Raw genomic sequence first — 17,995 nt, forward strand, 5'->3', positions numbered from 1 at the left:
TGTTAAGTTTTACATTTTAAATAGGTTATATAAATTTCAATGGGAGCAACGGGATGGTCAAATATCGCTGAATTTACTACAGAGTAGGACGGATTGTAGGGTAGCAAACATAGTAGTAGCAAATATAGTCGGGAAACACGTTTTCAACACAGCAGGTTACCTGGTGTAAAGTTTTTCAGCTAAAAACAAACATAGTCTGACTCCTACCGAACTATATAAAGAGTAACTGAAGGTTAAATGCAGCTAATATGTTTTAAGGCAGGTACTTATACCTGCGCTCCGCTGCGTCTCAGCCACTCTGGCAGCAACGGCGCCAGAGAGCCAGAGCAGGGGGAGGCGAGCTGGAACAAACCATTTTGGGAGAGGGGAGGGGTTATCTATACTTTTGTTGTTAAAATGTTCCATCTCATACAGTACATAAGTACTGTATGCTTTTTATATTTTTAGTATTGTGTCACGCAAACAGCAAATATTGTCAAAAAAAGTAAGAAATCTTTGGGGGTGCTTTGTTTCATTTTAAAATCGCCCCTGGGAGAGCCAATCAGAGGAAAGGTGTCTTAGAGAGGGAGAGGCTAAAACAGTTGGTTTCACTGAGAGGATGAGCTGAGGTGCTGCACGAAGGCCTAATATGAGATACAGAATGATTATTATATTAAACTGTGTGTTTGTGTTCAGACTTTAAACCAGAGCCTAACGTCATCTACTCTTCAGTCCACCAGTCCAACTGAGGTCCAGCTGCTGGTCCCCCAAACACTTTAGACCAGAGGACATCAACACTGATCTTTTTGTTTCCTTTGTTCTTACTAAATTAGTGAAAAATAACATCCTGCTTTAATTTGACTTTTTAAAAAATGAGAAAGACTTTTCTTGCAAATTCAGCTCTGGTAAAATAAATATGTAATTTATTTATGTCTTCAATAACTTTACTGTTATTTGTATGTTCTGTGTTTGTTGAATAAACCTTTGTTGTTATGTGTGTTTCCCACGTGGTTCTGTAGGTTTCACTAAAGTGTCAGGTAGAAAATCTGAGTTGTTATTGTTTATTTGTGGCTAATCGTTATACTCCTCTCTTCATGCTGAAAGCAAAGAAAATAATGAAACTGCGACTTCAGACTAAAAACAGCAGAAACATCTTTCAGTGACCAAACTGCACAGCTTCACTACAAGATGTCTGTATTTGAGACTGAAGAGGGTTTTTTTGTTTTTTTTAAGCCAAAAATGTAGAAAATTATGAAAACTTACATTTTACAATTGTGGTTCGTGATATTATGTAAGTGTAGAAGTGAATAAACCTGGTGCTGTCAGTAATGATTATTGTTTGACTGACTGATTTTTAATGTATTGTTCCTTCCACTGGGAAACATTCAGTGTCAAAATATATAGCTTAAGATGAAAACAGAGATTATTTATTGTATTTAGTGTCTGATAAACTAAATACTCATGAACGTGACATAGACTCGACTTCTTTCCTGATCACGTCTCCTGGACCAGGGGTCCGTTCTTCATACCTCGCTTACTACATCCAAGATCAAATCATCGCGCCAACTTTGAGCTCGCTAATCCGGTTCTCCGAACACACCTGTTGTTGACGATTAGTATAGCTGGATGAAGTAATCTGAGATCACTGGGTGGCTTAAAAGGGGCTACGCATCAATAGTAGAAACATTGATTGGCAACCCTTTGATTGGTCGGCGAAGATGTCAAAGGAGCGCGCTCAGTGATTTACGGCAGTAGAGCAAGAACTCTTGATTGAGGGATTTCAGGAGTTTCAGAGTTTAATTAAAACGCAAGGGAACACTGCAAAGGCTGCAAAAGCAAGGAGAGAGGGCTGACAGAAAGTTGCTGACAAATTAAACTCGTAAGTAATTTATTATATCATATTACATTATATCCTCTTTCACATTAGAGCCACAACAGGATCCACTAGAACATGGGGACAAGTAAAAGTGAAATATAAGAATATTCAACAGAATGGTAATATTTATCACTTATATTGCTTTTAGTCTCTTGAAAAGAGACTAACAGCAACCAAGGGCAGAGCAAATAAAGACAGGTGGTGGTCCTGCACCCCCTCGTCACACCCCGGCAGAGGAGCTGGCCCTAGGGTTGAATCCCACCAGACCCATTGTTGAGGGCATCCCTGGGGGCAGCTCTTCCTTAGACCAGCAGGCGAGGTGCAGTAGTAGCACCTTCATAACTGGTAAATAAGCTCATAATTCTATTTGTACAATGTAAAATATTTGGTTGTTGCCTTAATTAAAATGCTTTTTGTACTGTGACATTTATTGACATTGTGGGTATTTTTGTGTGTAGTTTCACATAACACTCCATCACTTTTACCTGTTCCCATGCAAGGGGTGACTGAAGCATGCAAGAGATCGGTTTTTTTTATCGGATTACGTCGTTGAAGAGAAATTTTTTAAGCCATGTTTCTGAAGTAAGAGCCAACGGATGGTCTGGATATACCAAATATAACGTCCCAGAACACTCCAGCTCACATGTTAGTCTGCTCCAAGCATTCCCACAAAGGTCAGTGTTTTGTAGTAGTTAATACGTCATTTTTCTTAACATAATTGGTGATATAGGTTACAAGAAACAGAAATTGTTGCGCTATGCTCCTTTATTTATTGTGCATAAATAGTGAATTGTCCTGACACTATAGGGCTTTGGAGTTGACGTCACGCCGCGGAGCGCGGCGCCATTTTCGGGGTCTACGAATCAAAAGAGACACTGTGTTGGAACGACGACAAGAATCATGCTTAAAAGCAGCTCCAAAGAAAACGGACGATATAGAGACCGATTGCGTCCAGAGGCGAAGCAGCGGTACTTGCAGAAAATAGCGTGCATTGGAAATGTGGACCCGTATGAAACACGGCCGTGGAGTAGAAACCCTGAAGAGCAACCGCTACTGACGTAGCCTGACATATTTTCATACCTTATCTGTGGAGTCAGCGCTACAAGTCGTCATTCAAACAAAGGTAAGTCAGCCCAAGTACTGCGTGTGAAATGCGTTTGATTTCCCTGCAAACATTCAGATTAGTGCAGCATAAATTCATTCATGAGGGGGAAATTACAGTGAGAACATGTGGAGGCTGTTAGGTGGATAACATAGTGAGTTCAGTGCATTGATGTCATATTGTCCTGAAGGATTTAGTTATTCTTTATGGTTAAAGAAATCGCAATAATTTATTCATATTTATTATAAATAATTTTAATTATAGATCTTGCTTCAATATTTGTATCTTGTGTCACGAAAAATACATTTTATTTTAATTTTATACATTGATTAATGACCTGCAGATTCTCCTTATCATATTAAGTGATTCATAATTGTCACTTTATGCTTTCTCCATCTCTAAAGTGATTACATCCTTGCATTACATACTTTAGGTTCATTTTCTGCAGGCAGGTTTCTGAGAGAAAACAGGCAGATTTAGAATATAACATGCAGCGTTCTATAGATGGACACTGTCAGGAGTTTTCCTGTATTGCAACTCAGGTCAGAATAAAAACGCTCAGACAGGTTTAACGTGTACACGGTCGAGACTCAGGGAGACTCGCGCCCCTGCAGTAAAAAGAAAGAGTCTTTATTCAGAGAGCACATACAGGAAGAGAGAAAATAGAACTGCAGGCTTCCTGTGTAACTTCCCCATTTAGGAGTCTGCACAGAGTTGCAGAGTTTAAGCTGAATACTGAAAAGAGCAAACACATTTAGCTAATGAAACGTACTTTTAAGCATAACATAATAAAAATCCCCAAATCCTAAAAAATCTCTTATCATTCCCTCCTGTTGTACATATGTATATGTACATAGCAACAACTAACAGTGTATCAGCCTACGGCCACTTGTAAACATTAGTAGTCAAGACATCATAAAATAGTGGGTTTCGTGAGTATGTTGTATCCAAGTGTCTATTTCATTATCACCTTCTTCATTCTGTGATAGGGTGATGCAAGCATGAATTGAAGCAGTTACCATTTTTGATACCATGTTCTTCAAACAAGGAATGACACATGAAGTGAACAGACACAATAACAGTATTATAACACCAATAAAAACAAGTCCTTTAATCAGCAGGGACTTCCAAGAGCCGCTTAAAAGCCACGTAAGCCAGTCTTCTGTGTTTGTCGCATAGTCTCGTTGTTGTGTGTCCCGAAGTTGTCTGAGTGTTTTCAGAGCATCAGTCATGTTCGGTGAGTGCACATTATCTGGAATGTATGTGCAACATGTGTTGCTAAAGAGAATTCTCCTTTCTCGGCGAGAATTATGTCCAATGCTACCCTGTGTTGCATTACTGCAATGCACAGAGCATCAATCTCCTGATCCCATTCGTCGTTGAATTTACATGAAGCATTCAGAACCTTTTGTCTTTCAGTCCAAAGTTTAAATTCCTCTGGGACATCGGAACCCCATATGGAATCATGCTGCTTGAGGTCCGGGGTGCTTCGTCTTTTCCTTGTTGTTGACGTTGAAGTTGACGTGGCGTCCATGGTTATCTTGAAAGTGTGGTCAGATATGAAAATGGGAGCGCACTGACCTGTCCAATTCCCAGGAAGGATATCCCAGGCCATCCCTTGCACCCAGAAGGTGCCATTTGAGATGTTGCTGCTTTTCACGGGCCCTCCAGGAGCGTGTGTCTGTACTGCTTTACAGTTGGTGGTGTTTCCCATTGGCGTGGATCCGTTCTCTTGGCGGTAGCATGGGCTGTCGCTCAAATTCCCATTGTTTTCAAGAAAGACTGGGAATGATTTAGCCTTACTTCTGTGCTTCACTTTCAGGTCAACCCAGAACCATTCGTCACATGTGCCGTTTCGTAGTCCTATCTGGAGAGGTTCCTCATGGTTGACCACGATTCCCTGGAATTGATGCCCACAGCTGGCGTAGCTTGCGGCACACTTTGCCTGAATTATGTCCATTCCCTTCGCATACAAGGTGGCGTATTGTGTCGTTGGGGGCATATAGGAGCAAACATAGCAGTCTTTTCTGGGTGTGCTGTCATGTATATATCGATACCATGCGTTGTTCATCTTCTTTCTTTCGGGTGAGTGTTAAGAAACTCACCAGGAGTGCAACATTAGCCACTAGGAGGACGAGTGTCTTCATGATGACCAGACACACCTGTGACCTCTGATGAGTAGACTACTGGCAAGAAGAAGAAGGCGGGGTGTACCCGATCAGCCCTCCCTCCACCAATAGATCACCATACAGGAGTTAGGGGTGTCGGCATCTAAACGTTTAGGTTGTCACTCACTTTTTTGCAGTGGCTTTGATGGATCCAGGACGGTCTTTCTGCTATTTTGCAGGCAGTAGGTGTGGTGAGTAGCACTTGATAAGGACCTTCCCACCTTGGTGAACTCCAATTTTTCCTTTGGAGCACTTTGATCAGGATCCAATCACCTGGTTTCAACCTGCAAGATACTGGAGAGTTGTTTAGAACAATCTCTTTATTTTCAAGTAATTTCAAGTTGTGAGTTTCTGAGAACTTTGTGTCAGTCTCAACCACATTTTTACCAGGCCTATACACTCAGGCCATGGTCTCCCTGTTTCTTCCATGCATTTTCTCAGTCTCTGTTTTATTTCCTAGTGCTTCAGAGACCTTACTGATTACTTCATTAACAATATGTGTCCCATTGTCTGATCTTATCAGAGTGGGGATGCCATATATTGAAATAAAATGGTTGCACAAACATTTTGCTACTGGCATCTGCTTTTTTACTGGACAGATTTCTGGCCATTTTGAGATCACGTCTATGATCACTAGAGCGTATTTTGAGCCTTGGCATTCATTTAGCTCAATAAAACTCATGTGGATTGTATGAAAAGGATGAGGTGGTGTGCATTATGCGCATTATGTTTTTGGCAAATCATGCATGTTCCAACAAATTTCCGAAATATTATCTACCACTCCTACCCCCCCTCCTGTTGACAATAATGCTGCTGATATGTGTAGGGACTTTGGTAGTATTGGTTTGCTATTACAGGTCATCAAATCATTTTCTGGCTGTGCTCCACCTTTTAACCACCTCTTTTGTTCTCTAGTTGGTGCGGCTTTCTGTTCGTTTATAAGCACATCAAGTGGTATTTGCATTGAGGAGTCAGACATTAATGTGTCTACAGTTTGTTGTGCTGCTGCTTTTGCGGCTTTGGTCTGTTATTGCCTTCAGTGACCTCTGAACTGTTTTGGCAATATAAACACTTCCAACAGTGCCTTCAAAAGATTTCCATGTTGCAGTTGGGTTAGGCATGTATGACAGCTGTGAGTTCTGCACTCTGTGCAGAGTGTGAGGAAGTTAGTGCTTTTGCTTCTAAAATTGTGTCTACTGTGGTTACCGCATAACGTACACAGTTCCGCCCAAGGCTACTTTTGGACGCTGAACTGTCTACAAAGATATCAACGACACCAGCCTGTGGGGTGCTGTGAAGGTCAGCGCGTGATACAGCATACAGCAATTCTGATGTGTGACAGTATAAGCAAGATGCCTACATAGGAAAGTTGTCTGGCATGTGTTGAACTTCTGAGGTAGGAAAAACCTTGCATTGCTTACAGTTCATAGCTCACAGCTCTAAAACTAGGCATCAGCAAATCATATGCCCAAATCATTATGTGTCACTGTGATCACAAATATGATCACAAATTTGTTTTCCAAACTCACTAAGCAAACAAACAAAAATAAAACAAAGTGCCTATGGCCTAAGGCTTTGCGTTCATATTAATTGAGTGTAAGCTGCTTTCTTCATTGCAAGTGTTTATTGCCATAAGGTTTAATTCATGCATCATATCACTGAGTTCTAAGTTCAAATTATCTCTTCTGACCCTTTCCAAAAATAATTTCACATATAACAATTTGAGTATGTGTTGTCTATTCATTCTATTCATAGAGTTCTGTTTCTCTCTGTGAGCTGTCTTGACACACCACAGGCACACATATTTCCTGTTTCTGCAGACTAATCGAACTCTTTTGTTTCTCTTTGTATTCATAGTCTATAAACCCTCTTTAATTCTGCTAAAACTTGATCTAAAACCAACACCTTTATGTCACGCTCACACTCCTGAATAGAGCCCTTTCAGACATCAGGTATCATCACACACACTCAAACTTCCACTTGTTCACACACTCTACTATGAACCTTTGTAGTGTTATTATTACTTATGTTTTATTATTTTTGTACAAATCACTCAAAACCTACTACTCACAGCATTCACACAGTTAGAATCACTCAAAATATGCTTTCATACGAGTATTTCAGACATGCTTTTCAAGATATATAGAGGTCACTCACTGTACATCCACAGTAATGAATTCAAACTCTAACTACAATTGTAGTGAGCAAAACCAGCATCTCCATGCGCGTCACCGCTCCTCATTAGCTTGGTAGTGTCCACATATTTAATTCAGCTTCTCATTAGTTGTTAGTATAGGTTTGCTCTTCATCCTAACGAAGTCTCATCTAAGATGACAGGTTTACAAGCAGGTCAAGTGTCTCTATGCACCTGATTAGTGTAGTTATTTCCTTATTTTCTTCATCTCCTATATCATTGTACTGAGTTTGAGCAAACCTTAAGCTTGAATCAGACTACTTTTAACAATCATTCACCTCATATCATAACTGACTGAGGTGCCTCTTCTTATTAATAGTATGTCATTATTAATGTTATCATTGTATTGTTTTTCCTTTTTTATAACAGCAATAGTATATCACAATACACTACTTTACTACTAATATACAATAGTATATTAGTTTATATTTTATTATGTATCCATCACGGGTCTGTGCGAATCTGCAGCTTCACACCTTCCCAAGCTGGAGACATTTGCTTTTCCTTGGCTGAACAATGACACAGCCTTAATATACCTTATGCATCTCTCTTTTTATTTGATATATTTTCATGTGAATTATCTGCTTTCATTTATTCTATTCGTTCAGCTTGGTTGTCTTCCCAATTTTGTTTCATTTGTTAGTACCAGTTTTTTTACCAGTTACTGTTATCAGTTTGAATACAGTAGATAAGCCCTAATTTATTTAACCTTTTGTTTATTCCACTTCATTCCTCTTTCCATGCTTTAAAACATTACAGCTCTTGTGTACTCTTTGTTTTCTTTTTAGCTTCCTTTTCAGTATTTATTTCTGCTTGGAAGGTTTCTTATAATTTAGTCAATGCATTTTCCCTCCCACGAGGGACATTTAGGTTTTCTTTGGATTTCTCCATCTATATGCACTAATTTGTCCGGCACCTGGACATTTCTTTTCTAACCACTGCTCATCAGCAGTGAGTTACCCATTTTAATCCTCTTATTTTTAATAATTTACAACTACACAACTGCGGCACCTTCTCTGGCACGAGAATCGAGAGAGGTAGTTGACACGGCCTTCTACTTTCAAGCTATTCTTGAAAGCGGTGTCAACACGACCTGTTTCTCTCTTTTCACCAGTACTTGGGTGGCCAACAGCAAACAAAATAGTGGAATAGTTCAGCCTCCTTATTGTGCTGTAAAATCAACTTATTCCACCAACAAAAATAAAACAATACAAAAACAAAACACGGACACCGTGTGTCTACTCACGCGCGCTACCTTTACCCACTACGGGGGAGCTACCAGTCCCTGACGAGCTCTATCTTTATTTTAAAACGCTACCAGCCCCTCTGGGCGAGCCTACTTTACCCACTATGGGGGAGCTACCAGTCCCAGACGAGCTCTATTTTATTTTACGCGAGGTGTCTCAGAGTGTTAATATTCACCTGGTTGCTGCCGGTCTCTCAGGTCTACCTCATCGACCCCCACTGCCGTGGACCACTTATAAGAACGCCGGCCAGAACCCGAATTCACGTCTCTGGACTTTATCCTGTACCTGGACAGGAGCTGTCGACAGACTTCAGCGCGGGCTTCTCACGACGTCAGGGCTCGATGAGGTTTTCCTGTGGGGTCACACAAAAGTGCTGTGTCCCATCCGGCTCGAAGGACCAAGAAATGTCAGGAGTTTTCCTGTATTGCAACCCAGGTCAGAATAAAAACGCTCAGACAGGTTTAACGTGTACACGGTCGAGACTCAGGGAGACTCGCGCCCCTGCAGTAAAAAGAAAGAGTCTTTATTCAGAGAGCACATACAGGAAGAGAGAAAATAGAACTGCAGGCTTCCTGTGTAACTTCCCCATTTAGGAGTCTGCACAGAGTTGCAGAGTTTAAGCTGAATACTGAAAAGAGCAAACACATTTAGATAATAAAACGTACTATTAAGCATAACATAATAAAAATCCCAAAATCCTAAAAAATCTCTTATCAGACACATAAAGAAATGAAAAATTACATGTATGTGCTAACTTTTGTCAGGAGGAGTAAAGTGTTATGCTGCTATTATTTGCTGCTATTTTTATGATCATTATTACTATTCCATTAATTATTAATATTGATATTGCATTTAGATGTTTAAACATATTGGCACCCAATTAAGCTTTTATTACAGGTCCAAGAAGAACCACTTTAAACTGTTGAGTTGAATCTATAATTCTAAATGCTTTTCAATGCTCCTATAATCTTAAATGTTTCTGTGCAGACTGCAGGGACAGGAAATATACTCTGTGCCCAACGGAGACAGGAAACGGCAGGCTTTGCAAAAGTGAAACTGAAAGCAGAGTCTAAGTGCAAGTTAAGAGCAGGTGTTTTATTATGCATTAATATCTCTGATTAAGCTTTAAGTAGTTGTATTAGATTGAAACATTTGTTTTATACATTTTACATATAAGTCAAGATCGGCACACACAGGATGGCCTTAGCCTGGTTACTTAAGCTGAGGTCAATTAAGGTGCAGCGTGAGGATCACACATGTACAGACATACACACATACACACACATAGTTTCAGTTGTGCACGGGGTGGCCTTCTGTCTGGTGTAAAGGTTACAAGGTTTAGCTGATGAAGTGAAGGGTGAAATAAAGGGCAGCAGAAGCTGACACACACATACACCCAGATACACACACACACACATATTAGTTAGACTCATTTATATAGGTAAGAGTTTAATCATGTTTTGCTATAACTGCAAAGTTGGGATGCGTACGTGTTAGTCTGTTCCAGGAAGTTGTTAAGGTTCAAAAGTTGGAGAAAAGGAGTACGGAGGGCTCTCAAGCAAATAACAACTCTGGTCCAGAAGATGTGATCAAAGCGAAGATTTATTTTTTACACGCGTGGAGCTCAACGCTGGGCAACGTCAGCGATTGAACTGAACTTACAATAATTAGACAAAGGTTTTATAGGGGTAAGACAACAAAGCCCCCTCTTTTGCAAAAACAGACATATGTCAACCTAAACCACAGAATGTTCCTGCTAACTTTAACATAGTTTTAAAGAACATTACGTCTCATCCCCATCCCGGTGTCGCATCATGAGCGCCTCCTTATCTCCCCGAACATCAGGTGCACTTCCTGTAAGCATCTGACAATATGCCGGCACAATTTGCAATTGCAGCAAAAACACATCTTCACTTCTTACCTACCAAAATAGATCTATTATGGTGTGTATGTGTGTGTGTGAGTGTGTGTGTATGTGGGTGCCTGCTGTGTAGGCTATGTATGTGTCATGACCTCGTCTGCACCCCAGCTCACCTCACGCCTCTCGTCTTAGCCAGACATAAGGCCTGTGCACATACACAGCTGAACTCTGTGTGATTTCTAGGCTAAATGTCACACTCAAATGATGATACTCAAACCATGAAGGAAACTTACTTAAAATGAACCTAAATGAAACTTAAAACTTACTTCAAAGGATATAAGTGATAAATGATACAAACTTAAATCTTAGCTCTAAAGAATATAAGTAATAAAAGATAAAAATAACTCCAGGCGTATGTCATGTAAGCAGGTGTGTTGCAATTCCTTTCAGAGCTCCTGTCCTCCTCACCGTGTATTGGCAGATCATAACGCCCGCCAAGAGTTTCTGACCTTCACTTGACCAGGAGCCACAGCTCTTTAATAAGCTCAAATGCAATCATGTATAAAAGGTTAAAATCATTCTCATAACACAGGTTTTCCTTCTCAGATCTGCCAGTCTGTTTGCTCGTCTCTACTACAGTTTAATCATTGAAAATCACAGTGATCAGCATACTATGTGGAAATTACAGATTACATAATGGCAAAAGCATTTTATCAGACCCCTCAAAGTACACCAGATGTCCCAGAGATAAGCGGCAGCGAAGATGAGCTGGGGGAAGCACCTGGGTTCGAGCCGAAGACAATGTTCTTTTTTAAACTATGTTAAAAGTTGTCAACAGAATAGTTGTGGTTTTGGATTGACGTATGCTGTATTGAGTCTGCCTGGCAACAGAAGGGGGGGGAGCAGTATCACCCCCAACCCTATAAAGTCTTTGTTCTGACTATTGTAAGGCAGTTCAACACTGAATCTGCACAAGTGTTGGACTCCACATGTGTGCATTAAAATCTTCGTCTAATTGCACCAGGCCGGATCAGTGGTCATTATTTTGGATTCCTCCTCAATTCTGAACCCTTAACACTTTCTAAACACTTTGTTACATTTATGATAAAGTAGATAAAACACATTTATGTCGGCCTTGGCTCATAGTTCTTGTCTTTAAATGAACTTTGTCTGTGTGTGTTTCAGGTGCTGCACTCTCAAAGGCTGAATGAACCAGCATTGCAGCCATGGGTCACTGTGAGCATCACAGGGAAGGTTGAAGCCGCCCACTGCACCTGTATGACCGGAGTCGTGGAGACCTGCACCCATGTCCCTGCTCTTCTGTTTAATCTAGAAGCAACAGTGCGGATTTGTGGCACGAGGACTGTTACAGATGAACCTTCATACTGGGTTTTGCTGGGTAATGTGACCAAGATACAGCCAGAGGTTGGCCATAAGATAGACTTCTCCTCTTCAGCTGCCCAAAAAAAGGCTCTTGATCAAAACATAAACAGACCATCCGTATTAAAAGGTAAAAGGAGCCGTCCTGAAAAAAGAAAAATCCCACCTGCTACTGTGGAGGAGTTGTCACTGCTATAATGCCATAATGTTTTATATAGGGGTCTAGATTTATGCCTGAAGTGCACTGCCATGTAAATAATTTGCATTTACTGAATATGTACTGAGTACCACTGTTCAAAAATTGAATAAAGAAACAAACTAATTTTTGCCTCTTTTTTATTATTAAAACCACTTTATAGAACATCACATCAGTTACAATGTAGAATCCATGTCATTTATAGTTTATAAAAGACAAAATGTTTACATAAAATCATGACAGTGTTTACATGATATCACCCACTACTAACATTATTTACTGTATCTTTTGAAAAAAAACCCCACTATTTATACAGCAAAAGACTTAAGAATATTTAACAGGAGCAAGTTTCATTTTCCCTGGTTTTACTATAACACTGTTCAACAAACGCAACAAACCTTCACCATCTTATCCAGAAGGGTCACCTCTTCGCCCTCACATGGAAGAAGTAATCTGATTGGCATGGTGGTATGTTTGAAGCAGGTCCCTTGTGTAGCGCTGGAACCCAGTCACGATGTTTCATCCATTTCATAGGCTGGTTTGCTGCAATAATGCCAAATAATTAGCAACTCTATAAAGAGAAGGTAGTTCTGCAAAATCAGTCAGTAGGATGTTTGTTCTAATTTGCTATGACCTCAAAGCGCATCGAAAATAAAACTAATAGGCTATAAAGAGTGATACGAACATATTTATAACTTACCGGAATGAAAATGTCTGGAGCACCAACAGATATTTGGAGATGGAAGAGAACTGGATATCAGCTCGTCTCACAGCTGCTATCCAGGCTAGACGCCTTCGTTTGGTAACATCGATACACGAGCTGCCTCATGTTGCTTCCAGGTTGGGAAAGAATAAAAAGATAAACCCTTTTCAAGCTTATTCTCTTGCCGGTCGTGTGATCGAACATTGCAGCCGACCACACAGCAAATACGAACCATGGCTGTTGTGTTAGCCTTCGCTCCCTTTTCACTTGCGCTAGACCCCGAAAATGGCGGATCGGGCCAAAATCCTTTCCACGCCCACCCCTGTGACATCACGCTCCAAAGCCCTATATTGTGTTTCGCTTCTGTTATTACCACGGTACATTGACAAAAACATATACTTTTATTCACAGGATAAAACAGTTGTTTTGTATCACTAATTGTCCAGTGCGATTACAACATACAATATTATTGTCACTGCTACATTTCTGTAATGTACCAGAAATTATTTCCACTACTAATTAATTACCGTTGAGCTCAAAGGTTATATTAATAAACGGTTAACGATTGTGTATTTATGACGACGATTTGTGAGACTGGTAAACTTACCTTTGTTTGTACGATGGTCTTTCGTTCTACACGGTGCATTTCAAGGTCCTGTACCCATCCGTCGGTAAACTGTACCTGGGCTTCTTGCAGTGACCTGAAGTTACTAAAAACTTCATGAGTGTATGCACTCACTCCAAGAATCGTATAATTATAAATCTGAGCGTGGTGAAAGTTGGGCTGCACGCTAACGTCTTTTGTCCACTCTGTGTGCTCGTAAGGGTCTGACCCTCTCACTCCTTTGATTTTTTCCTCGTATCTTTTCTTTGCCTTTTCGTCGAGTCTGTCTTTGTACGGTCCGGCATTGTTCTCCTTAGTTTTGTACATTCCTTTTTTGTGCGGCAAAGAAAAACCAAGAAGGTATTGGAACCGGAGAATGAACGTTTTGCGGTGCTGCAAATGCTTGCATTTGATGCGGTACTTGGATTGTTTTGCCTCGAGTTCCCGGCATGCAATGCGCAAAAGTCATGTGATCTGTCAATCGCTATAGGAAAAACCATAAATTAAGACCAAGAACACTAGAGGTGAGACATGATCATTAATTAATATTAAAATTAATAAATGACAGATTTAGTGATATTTTCATAAACACCTCCTTTCCTTTTTTTGTTCTCCATTTTCTTTAGTTCGTCTATAAGATTGCTAAACAAGGGGGAGGGTGCATCCGGCCTCCTCGGCTGTAATTGGTCCAGCCCAGAGTCGATCATGACCAATTGGCCAATCCAACACCTTTCATTATATATACCCTTCCCAAAAAAAAAAAAAAAAAAAAAAAAAATCCATCAGCCCATAAAAACAAAAAATCGCCAGCGGCCCACCAGGCAAATGCCCGGTATGCCCGATGGCCAGTCCAGCTCTGATGCAGACTGATGCACTTCACCACAAAGCACAAAGCAAGCAGCTTCTCACTGCATGATCACTGCTATTGGCTAAACCAGAGCGCACAGCAGAGACAATTCTCACCAGCTTCAGACTAATTGGGGTAAACAGGAAGTAGCTACTGTGGTTTTACATGCAGAACTTTAAAAATATTCACAAAAAAAGAGAGATTCATTTTATTAAAGGACAGTTTCAGAGGCTGGGAACACTCATTTAAGGATCTCTAGACTTTTCCATACGTCTCTTCATACGTCTCATAGTGACAGCTCCAGGATTATACTGACTTTCTTAAAGCAACAAATACAAAACCTTTAAAACTCACAAGATTCCCTTCACCATCATGCAAATCACCAGATCTTATCATAGTGAGAAGATGGTGAATATGATGAACATTAAATCTCCTGTTAAGCTTCTAACGCTAGCAGTTAGCTCAAAGTCCCACTTCCTGGGTGTTAAATCTGATCTAATACAGGAGGAACTGACTGACAACAGAGCTGACAGATTTAGTTTCACAGATTTAATTTGTCTCAGTAATGATCAGATATAAACTAAAACCACCATGAATGCATCCATTCCCCAATGTTGTGTGAAAAGTACTCATAGGCCAGGGGTCGGCAACCCTAGGCACGCGTGCCACCGTTGGCACGCGAAGGGTTAACTGATGGCACGCACGACCATAGCTGGACTGGCCATCGGGCATGCCAGGCATTTGCTCGGTGGCCCGATGATTTTTTATTTATTTATTTTTTTGGTGGTGGACTGGCCAGACGCTGGTCGGTGTGTAAAAATAACTCAGTTGTTTGGTGGTGGCTATGGCGTAGCTTCCACAGATTCAGTAAAAATAACAAGTGGTGGAGGCCAGCAGGTGGATGAGGGAAGGGGAGGCAGGAGGAGGAGAGACCCAAGGCGGCCGCCGGTCGGAGCGTCAGGTGAACTGAACTTCAGGTAAGAAGTTATGACCTGCAGTCTATCTGTCATGGTCCGTGGTCCGTGTCTGTGGAATGTGCGGATAGCCACGCCCTCCGGGCTAGGCCATTCTCGGCACACCTGCTCTCCATCGCTGTCCAAACCTAAAGCCACTAGTTCCCACACTGGAGTTCCCCGACACTGTGTTAACTGTACTGAGCTTGTATCAACAGTTGTAACAGGCTAAGCTACGTGAGAGACTGCATTGAACGATTGTTTCTATCTTAATGGTTTCAGCTCAGATGTTCTGCTTTTTCCTTTCAGTAGATCAAAGCAGCTCGTGCTCTGTCTGCTTCCATTCTGATGGCAAGAAGAAGAAGAAGGAGAAGAAGAAGAAGAAGACTTCAGCGAAGTGGCGTTCATGGTCTCAGGGTTTCCTCTCCAGCTGTTGGACATTTGACACTTCAACATTAAGGGGAAGAAGAAGAAACAGTGTTAGGTCAGGTGACCACATGGTTTCTAAAATAACTGACAGGAAGTAACCAGGCTGTTAGAAATGGATGGCATGTGTTTAGAGTTACTGTAGTTAGATAACTACTGTAGTTATGGTAACTCTACTTACCAAAAGCAGAGCTGCTGAATGTTGCAGGAACTGATCATGTGTGGTGGTCATTCAGTGCTGCTCCGGCAGGTTAGACAGTCCAATAGTGATATCCTGCCCATCTGAGAGTTTGAAAACACACATGCAAAGATTTATTTTGTGTTACAGTCAAAGTGGGATGTTCGATTTTGTCCTTTAAAAATGTTTGTGTATTTGAAAGCACTAACATTTAAGGATGACTCGGATCGTCTCTCTCTAAGAGTGTCTCCTTTAAAGGGGAGACAAGTGTATCCACTGATCAACAAGTCAAGGTGGTGAGATGGACTCATGTCCTTTGTGACTCTGCTAGTTCTTCTGAGGAAACACCACCGTCTCTCCACACCGTCACCATCTGTGAGCACAAACTGCTGCTCTGCTCTGTCAGCATGTAGGAAATCACATATCACACACACAAGGATGAAGAAACATTAGAGCTCAACTTTGGATACTTTAGATCAAAACTAGCTCTTAGTTTCAGCAATCAGACAAACAATGATACCAAACTGATTCTGTATGAATACAATATGGTATTTTCAATACAGGTGTCAAATTAATGTATAAAAACTAATACAGATATATGTATATATATTTTTGATAAATTAGTTTGCTAAATTAGAATATATTTTTATTTATTTTTGATTTAACAATTGCATCTGAATAAATTAAATATTGAACAAATATATATTGTCACATTCTTCATTCTCAAATACAAATTTCACAAAGTAAATTTTTGATTAACAGAAAAAATATGAATTACAAAAAATAATTGTATATTATTAAAATATTATGCAACCGTGACCAAAGTCAGAATCATCATTACAGTACTGTGGACTTACTGCTTGTATAATAGTGATAAACTTCAGGGGAGATCATGATGACAGAAAACTGTAAACAACACTCTGAAGTCTGAAGCTGCTTTTCTTGTTTCTGTGACCTCAGCACGCTGACAGACCTGAAGCTGCTACAGATTTTAAAAAGTGATAATTACAGGGAAGAAACTTCTCTTTTTCGAAACTTCTGTTTTTCATCGCTTTAATCAAACATTTGATGCCTCAGCTGTCTCAGTCCTAAAGCATTCTGCAACTACAACTAACCTGAGGAGGCTTGGATTTGGCTGCAGGTGCCCCTGTACATCCTTCTCAGCAGCACACATGTGGGTACCATTTAATCACACTTCTTCCTGAGCTTTGCTTCATCACAAGACTAAAGGTGGCATCCCGTGTCACAGTCTTATCATCATCCAATTGGAGAAGAAACATTTACAGGTCTCCTGGTTTTGTTTTCTGATCCTGCAAAAAGACTGAGGACAACAAAGCCCAGAGGACATGAGATACACAACATCCAACATTCAGACTCAACAGCCTCCATAAATGAAGAGCACCAGGTTGGTCCAGTTATACTAGATATGAGCATGCTTCACATTACTGTGTATCAATAATAATCAAGAGACAAACTTTGAAGATGCAGAGCATGATGTCCCATCATCAGACTGCAAACAAACATCCACCAGGCTTCTTTGTTGGCAGAGGTGATGATTCTCCCATCAGGGATCAGTAGCATGTATTAACCTGTGGTATAAGCAGCAGTCACTGAAATGTTACTGTTTCAGATAAGAAATCTGCCACATAAAAGCCAGGGTGGGAGGGATCTCTGCAAACTGACTTACCTCTGCAAGTGTGAGGCTGTTCCTCCAGCCTCAACAAAAATCTGACTCTCCAGTCACAGACAAACAAACTCCAGCTGGGAGATAGAAAACGCTGCCTGGGTCTTGCTGGATGTTGCTGGTCAGAGTCCCACATTAGCAGAGTGCTGCTTGGTCCCACTGACCCATGTGGACAGCGACTGTGAAGAACTGTTCTGGAAAACAGAAAAGAGAATTAAAATGACAAAAAGCCAAACAGGATTTCCACAAAGACTCTCTTAGAATCAGCAATCAGAAAATCATTGGTTCATATTACAATTAAATATGACCAGGCTCCTTAAATGTAAGCAGTTAAGATCTGATTTGATTTACATCCTTCACACAGCACATTTGTCCAGGCTGTCAGGTAAACATAGTATTAATCTCAGGTAACATGACTCAGAGTAGAGATTCAGTAGGAAAGATTGCCAGCTCTAATATTATTACCACACAATCCAAGGACACACCAACAGCTCAGATTTCTAGAAGTATTTAAACAAATGTCAGTCTATCCATTCATTTTCTTCTGAATATTCAATTCAGGTTCACAGTGGGAGGGTGGGGGGGGGTATCGTGGAA

At 40.6% G+C, this 17,995-nt stretch overlaps 1 long non-coding RNA gene across 6 annotated transcripts; it reads right to left on the bottom strand.

The window, feature by feature from the left end:
- Positions 1-15,106: 15,106 nt before the first annotated feature.
- LOC109201452 (uncharacterized) lies at positions 15,107-16,998 on the bottom strand. 6 transcript variants are annotated; one of them, XR_003216868.1, is made up of 5 exons: positions 16,830-16,998; positions 16,572-16,693; positions 15,924-16,113; positions 15,718-15,818; positions 15,107-15,557 (listed from the first exon to the last, which is right to left on the bottom strand). It is a non-coding gene; the product is annotated as an uncharacterized LOC109201452 (long non-coding RNA). The 6 variants fall into 6 exon arrangements; XR_003216867.1 differs by having other exon boundaries at positions 15,108-15,557; positions 15,924-16,108; positions 16,572-16,696; XR_002061493.2 differs by having other exon boundaries at positions 15,109-15,557; positions 16,572-16,696.
- Positions 16,999-17,995: the final 997 nt, after the last annotated feature.

The sequence above is a fragment of the Oreochromis niloticus genome, linkage group LG3 (genome assembly GCF_001858045.2).
Source record: "Oreochromis niloticus isolate F11D_XX linkage group LG3, O_niloticus_UMD_NMBU, whole genome shotgun sequence".
Classification (NCBI taxonomy): domain Eukaryota; kingdom Metazoa; phylum Chordata; class Actinopteri; order Cichliformes; family Cichlidae; genus Oreochromis; species Oreochromis niloticus.